This window comes from Metopolophium dirhodum, chromosome 4, assembly GCF_019925205.1.
Source record: "Metopolophium dirhodum isolate CAU chromosome 4, ASM1992520v1, whole genome shotgun sequence".
Taxonomy (NCBI): Eukaryota; Metazoa; Arthropoda; class Insecta; order Hemiptera; family Aphididae; genus Metopolophium; species Metopolophium dirhodum.
In genome coordinates, this window is record NC_083563.1 from 16423432 (window position 1) to 16431731 (window position 8300).

General features: G+C 26.4%; 1 long non-coding RNA gene across 1 annotated transcript; it reads right to left on the minus strand.

Moving 5' to 3' along the window:
• On the minus strand, positions 1-5580 carry LOC132943896 (uncharacterized). The gene is made up of 2 exons (XR_009664385.1): positions 5278-5580; positions 1-393 (listed from the first exon to the last, which is right to left on the minus strand). It is a non-coding gene; the product is annotated as an uncharacterized LOC132943896 (long non-coding RNA).
• Between the last annotated feature and the right edge of the window lie 2720 nt (positions 5581-8300).

An 8300-nucleotide genomic window follows, 5' to 3' on the forward strand; every position in this document is an offset into this window, starting at 1 on the left:
TGTTAATTATATGAAAATATAATTAGGTAATTTTAACGTAACGTATTAATCAATAATCTGTAGAAAAAAATCACAAAAATCAAATATTAAAAGAATATTATAGGTATATGATCATAGTATAGTAAATGCAATTATGAAAAATTATTTAATGAATTTTTAAACATAAAATAAATATAGATAAGATTATCTCAGTCGATGTTTAGATTAAAATATAATACATTTTTAACCTAAAAGTGCTGTTTTAAGAAGTATAATTTTTAATAGTTTTAACTTTAAGAAGTCATCTGGATCACCAATTGACGGAATGTCATCTCTCTTTCTTGTGTCTGTGGGATCTGAATCAATTGGTGCCGATGCAACAAAAAATACCGCAAGTAGCAAACAACACAAGATCTGAAACAAAAGGAAAATAGTTTAAAATTTTAGAACATTTAATAATATACAATCGTTATATTATAATTATTATTTTTTTTTATTGTATATTGGATTAAAGCTTCGACGACTGAGGTTGTAAGGTTGGTAGGGTTGGTACGGTTGTAAACACGTGTATGTGTGGCAAGGTTTTTTTTTTGTGCACTACAAACCCGGATGGTCACCCATCCAGGAACTAGCGGCAACGACCGTTACTTACTCTCATAGCAGCTAATACGCCGTACCAAGCCACAGTTAAATTATTATATTGCATGCATAATGAAAATTCAAATTTTAAATACAAATAGTAGGTAATACATTTTGTAAAATGTTTAGATTTTTAAAGATGGAAAACAATTTACCAATTATTTAAATAGATTACTATTTTATAATATCCTGTACTTATATACCTATACAATATAAAGGTATAAGTTCTATAGGTGATACAGTAAGACAATGATTCGGGTTCCCTCTAAACACCATTGCTCCTTACTTAAATTAATAAACAAATGATTAGTAATTTGCACTTAGGTACGCTTATGAAAATATAAAATGTAAACTATATATTATAGGTACTTAAATCTTTAAAATGCATTAATGATCAACATATAACTTTCTTTATTTTTCCATTTTTAGGATTTTTAGTAATTTTATGACATGTAACATGTTGATTTTATTTTCAATAGAAATTATAGACAATGTTTATAAATATAAAAATATAGGTATGTTATTGAAATCAGGCTATTTAGATCATAGAATCTAAATCCTACTCATATAGGCTAAGGCTATACTACATGTATGAACAAAAAATTAATGTTAATAAAGGACCTTATTCTTTTATACCAATGTATCTTATTATAGGTACTTTAGTACTACCTATACATATGTTCTATAAGACGGTATATCATATTTTATAAGGTACCTATTATAAAGTGTACCCAAACAATAACATTTACACTGCTCGTAACTTGCAAGTCAAATTAATAATTACATTTACCTTGCGGCTACCGGTATATAAAGCTATTATAATTAATTGAGTGAAATAAAGAATTACCTAGTTAGTTAATAGAGAAGAAATCATTGTGACTATAAAAACTATAAGTGATTTAGGCTATATCGACTTAGTTACATTCAAAGGTGCGATTCTTGAAGTAGATTTAAGTAAAATTAAAAAATAAATGTTAAAATACAGTTCATAATGCGTTGTGAAATTTCAAATTTAACAATATTCATGTTTAAAACGACAATACCCAATCGGTAACACTGATATTAAATTGTAGGTATGTAAGATAATTTATGTTAGTTACTGGTTTAATGAGTTAAACTTTAAAGCTATCGATCACAAGATGACCTAATCTATTACGCACCATGATATAAGGCACTTGAACATTTAGATGGTAAAATATTTTTTATGTCTTTTTGTTCTTATATTATATAGCTTTAATCTTTATTTACTATAACCACGCGTGCTCATATGTCATAATCTGTACCTAGTACTTACCTATATGGCTATAATATATTATATACTAATATACTATCTTTAATTGTAGAATGTAGTAGGTATACAAAAATCAATAGATATTATATTATACAATGAATATTGAATGGTATATAATATAATATTTATATTTTATAGATATCAATAGTTCAAAATATTATTTAGGTATAGTTCGTTTATGGCTATTTAGTTATTCATAAATATCGCGGAAGTAATGCGAAAGCTGTCCCCGCGACGCCGTCGGTTCAAACAGGAAAAAAAAAAAAAAAGTTATTCATAAATAACGTTACTAAATTATACTTATATTACCTGCTATATATTATAGGGAAACTATTTTAGTTAATGCATTAATAAAACTAAAACAAATATTGATGATATAATAAACATCTAGACTCTAGAGCAGTGGTTCTCAACCTTTTTTGGTTCTCGGTACACTATTATATATCACAGTTTTCACGACACACTCACGCACTTGAAAATAACAACAACAACTTTGGAAACCATGGGCCGTTCTTAGGATTTTTGAAGTCCAAATTTTAAATCAATTTTACCACTTTTTTCAAACGTGATGAATCCAAATGTAAGCAAAAAGCGCGAGGTTCAGGGCCTGGGCCCTGCTCGCCCCCCTTCCTAAGGACGGCCCTAATGCGAGAAAATTAGTCATCACTCATCGCTATGCGCTTACATATGCATCGCGGTCTTATCTGCACAATTAATTGACATTTAATTGTCGCAGTTTTATAAATATTGGTATTTTCAACAGCATGATCCCTAATATCAGGCATTTCTCGCGGCACACCTATACCGGGCTACACAGTAGTTTTATTACAGTACGTATCTGATACCCAATCGAGAATCGCTAGTTTTGTAATTTGTTATAGGTTACATTTTTGATTGAAAATGAAAGATGTCTGATGTACTTTTAGCTTACAGTGTAGTTATAACTTATAACTTATAAATAATGGACATTTTTTTCAAAATCTAGTTTCGTTTGTTCACCGTCTTGATCTATTTACCCAGGGTCAATGAGTAAAATTAAGCAATACAAATATTTCTGATTTAACTTGTTTCATAATAAGACTTACTCTCTAAAACTGCCTTAGTAATATTTTTCGAGATCTATTAAGTGAACAAGCTTCAACTATTCCAAAAGTTGTTGACAATGACATGTAATGCAATTCTTACCAATAATACATTCATGTACGAAAGCAATAAAACATTAATATTACAATACTTTCAGTTGCCATACAAGTACACAACCCTTTTAACGATTTTCGAATTTCTTCATAAGTAATTTTTTTGACACGGGATGACCTATATATTATACTAAATACGTGATTAATGATTATGTTATTTTCAAAACAACCATTAATACATCAAATAAACAATAATTGTATCATAATACTGCGTACTGTCTATTTGAACTACGCCACCAAGGCCAAAGTATATGACATTATATTATATTATACTACCCATAAGGCACTTATTATCGATTTAACTGTTTTATTAAACAATTTTTAGAGATATTGAAAATATTTTTATGCCCTTATCAATTTTATTATTTTCATACAACAAATAATAATAGCAAACAGGTACTATTTGTATTTGTTTCGATTTATTCATTAATTGAAGCCTGAAAGTATATTGAATGTTTACTTTTGTTTTTCAAAATGAACTCTGTTTCGATACCTATACAATTCAAAATTCAATGAAACATTGTACTTGTGCAATGTTCTATGCAGTGAGTGGAAATTGCATGACAAATTTTGCAATCAATAATACTTTAAATGTTCAAGCACGTAAAAAAAGTTTTTAGTACCTTATATTATATAATATACTGCATACATTTTAGTCATACCTATTTCTTGGATGATAAATATATTTTCATAATAATTGCGTTACGAATTGAATAGTTTATTGTTTGATTAAAATCGAGTAGGTACATATTTGAATAATACTAAATTGGCAAGTCAAGATTAATTATTGTCTATAGACATCATTTACGTAGAATAATAATCGGCACATATATTAGGTAATAAAAAAAATAATCAAATATGCGTAAATACGATCAAGTGGAATAATTCCATATTTATTTTTATTTTTTTTTGCAAACCTACATTTGTTTTTTATTGTATCTTATTATATTGGCTATACAAATATTGATAATCCATATTAGTATAATAAACACTCGAGTCATAATTAAATTAGAACAAAAAAAAATCTAGTATCATCTTATATACTTTATTTATAATGCATAATATAATATTATAATGTATTATTAATATTATTTATTTATGTATTGTTTATTTATCAAGTAAACGCCCAGAAGGCTCAAGTACAGTAATATTTAAAGCAATATTAAAATATATAAAATAAATAATGTACCTGGTGAAATAGATAATAATACCTAACTAATTTGTAAATCATATCAGACACATATCACATGCATTTGCATATTTCATATAGGTAAGTACGTATAAATTAAATTAGGAAATACGAAATATTATTATTATTCAAAAATGGGTTAAGAAAACATATATACAATAAGTAATATTTAAAAACAAATCACACAATATGATGATGAGTTTATAATTAGTTTAATCATTATATTATAAGAGATAAGATGAGATAGGAAAAGGTTCTTGTGTGGTGATCATGTGACGCCGTCACTATAGAACTCCGGCTTTAAATAAAGTGATTATATTTAATAATCATTCATATTTTGTTTGTGTACGTCTGAAGTTACCGGCGTATACAACAGGAGTACGTCCTGCAGGACATATTATAATATATAACCATGTGATTTTAATATTTTATTATTTCATTTTTATACCCACTTATACTATGTATACATAATATATTATATATTGTAATATTACTATGTACAATTTGGCTATATAGTAAAAAATTGTTAGTTATAAATATGACGTTTAGAAGATAGAAATTATTTATTTGAATGGCTCTAGTGAGTTGTAACTATAGTAAACACTACAAAGCACAAACTAAGAATATAATAGGCACCGAATGTGTGTTGTAGTGCATGCCATACTAATTAATTTTACATACTTATTAATGTTCTATACTTATATAATAGTTTATTTTAATCAAATAATTGATTCATTATTATTATTGGACGAAAATAAATGCCATGCATAATTAAATAAATAAAAGTGAGCTGGCACAGGCGTTACATAATACATACCCTAAGCCGCCTAAGGCCTAAAGGCTAAAATACATGTAAGTATATATGTATATATTTATTGTTAACTCAAATATTAAATTATGTTGTAACTATTCGTTTGTATCATATTATTTTTTTCAATCTGAACTGTAATTAAAACTATAATTAAACAATGCATTATACTTACTACTGTTTTGTACGACATATCGGCGGACGGTGATCAATTCTTCGTTTTTGTGAAGAAATATAACTTAAACCTCTCCTCAGTCAGATGGCTGGCGAAGAAAGACGTTACGATGAAGTTACTACCACCGCTTTTATAGGTTCCTAACAAACTCATATGTGGCACATATATATAACATACTTATTACTTAAATACATAAAAGTATCCACTAGAGACAAGATGACCTTGCTAGGTTAAACTATTGGTAAACTCTCAATCTTTCATCTCTCCTCTTTCTATATTACTTAGTTCATATTGTGTGCACTGCAGATTGTTAATTCATTAATAACTGTAAATAAAACAAATTTAATTAGCATAGAAAAATCACTAAGAGAATATATTGGTAGGGAATCCTACCTATATTATGATAATATGATAATAGGATGTAGATAATATTTTGCAATGACACAAAGTATACATCCAATAAAAATTTGCATTTATGTCATATATACTGAGATATATTAATAATATATTTTTGAATGTCTTTTACAGTTGAAAAATAATAATAAATTAATAAAATTAAAATTAGTAGGTAATTTAGGAAGTTATATATCGAACTTACTATAATATAGTAATACAATACATAATATTATAAGGTCACAATTTTTAAAATAATAAGACAACATTTATTTTGTATTAAATTTAATGTGCAGAGTCTATAACACGTCTAAGAGCTGTAGAAGTTAAATATTGATAAATGATAGTAAACATCCGATGTTATGTAAACTAATTAAAAATGTTGATGAGGAAAATGTACATAAGCAGTGGACACCGTGATTTGTTAAATATTATATTATTCTAAACACATTATCGAAACCATTAACGATGTGTTTCGTGTTTTCAGTGTTGTAATAATTTTAGGTAGGTACTTGGAATTTTAAATGGGAGATGATGATACGACCAGTTTTTTTCAACACATATAAAATATAGGTACATATTTTTCGTCGAGGCTTGATTTTTCGAGTTTCATGGCGTAGTATCCATTAGAGTGCTGTTGAGTTCAAACAAGTTTGTGAAATGTTGATTTTTGATAAATTTGGTTCTTTGGAATAGAATATCAGCACGGTCAAAAATCAAAAACTGAAAACTGAATCTAGTGCCTTGTCTATATTTTTATTATTAGACTTATTATAGCTTCGACGAGCTACGCATTATTATAACTATTGTATATATTTACATTTGAACATACCTACATACCATATATTATGTAGACTTTTAAATCAACTACTACATATTTAGGTATTATATTATGTTTCTGAGTGCTTAAACTGCCTATATCATGCCCACGGAATGTCATATAATTCATTGGTATTAACTATTTCATATTCTAATATGATTTTTATAAATAATCAAAATATTACACGGGGATTTATTAAGATTAGGTAGGTAGTAACCAAGTTATGAACTTGACAAACCCATTATTAATTTAATATAACGATTACAAAACAAGTCATAACAAACTTATTTTATTTTAAATTAACATACCTGCTGGCTATTTGACTAGTGGCATAAAATAAAGCTTTTACATCAGGTATTATACTAACGTCAAATAAAAAATGCCAAACAACTTTCAAATTTTTTCATGCATAATATCAAAATATAATTATCTAGGTATTTTTTTTTTGATCTCATTAGTCATTACTCTATATATAATAATTATAATTTCAAAATTGTTACCTAATTAATAATTAAATAATATACTGATAAGTTGAGAGAATCCAATTTTTATATTAAGCACTCTTATGTCCTTAATCCTAATCCTAAAACAATCAAATTATTTCGTTACCTTTAAACATATATATTACACACATAAATAAAATAATATATTCAATTTATACCTATATATATTATCAATCAAACTGGTATTTGGTAATACCTGTCCAATGAGTTTTAATAAGAAGTAGATAGTAGATACTGTGTTAAAATTATTATTACCAGACATGGATATTTATACTGGACACTGGAGGATATTAAAACTATAAAACAAAACTGACTGGCCAAATATTGTTAGTACATTTATAAATATTTATTAGGTAGGTATTTATTTTAATTTACTATTTTAATTCCTTACAACTATAAATTAACTGTCGAAATAACATTATTTATACAATTATATATTTACGTAAAGTTTAACTTAAATTATAATATCTCATTATCATATTATATACCATTTATATTGTTTGTGAGCCAAAAACATCACCTAATATCCCATCATTTAATTTTTTTTCAAATGTCAATGAGTACCTTTTAGATTCTGAGCATAGCATGCAAAAAGTCCTAATTCAGCGTCTTTTCTGATAAAAAAGTGAATCTAGTTGATGCATTTGTAAAAATAGAAAATTCACAGTCGTTTTCAAAAGTGTCTGGAAAAACCAAAAAAAATTGAGGATAAATGAGAATTTTCACGCAAAAAAAATTTTAAACAAAATGGATTTAATTTTTTTGGTGTAACTAATGACCGAAGAATACTTTAATTTTCACTAATTTCCATGAACCATTTTCCATACATAACATTTTCAAAATATATTGACTCTTTTTGAGCTATTTATAGTCATGAGAAATTTTCGATTTTTGTTCAATTATTGTCAATAAATAATTTTTTGCTCAATCAAAAAACGTAATTCCACATAAGTTGTTAATAGTATAAAAAAAAGTATAATACATAAAAAAAGGTCCAGCGTAAATCCACAATAGTCTTTATGATTATCAGAAGAGTGAATTAAGAATTTTTACGATATTGCATATTCACCGGTAAATTAACAAATTCCTATAGGTGGATAAGTACCAATCGATTTTTGATACATTGTTGTGATTCTAAAACGAATAAGCGTTAAACGCGTGAAGACACTTGAAATTTTCATCGAATATTTATTTTATCATTGTCCTTACATTATACAATTTTCAAAATATTTTTTCTTGTTTTGAGTTATTTATAGACATTTGGACATTTAAATATTTTAAAGTTTTTTTTCAATAAATGTTAATAA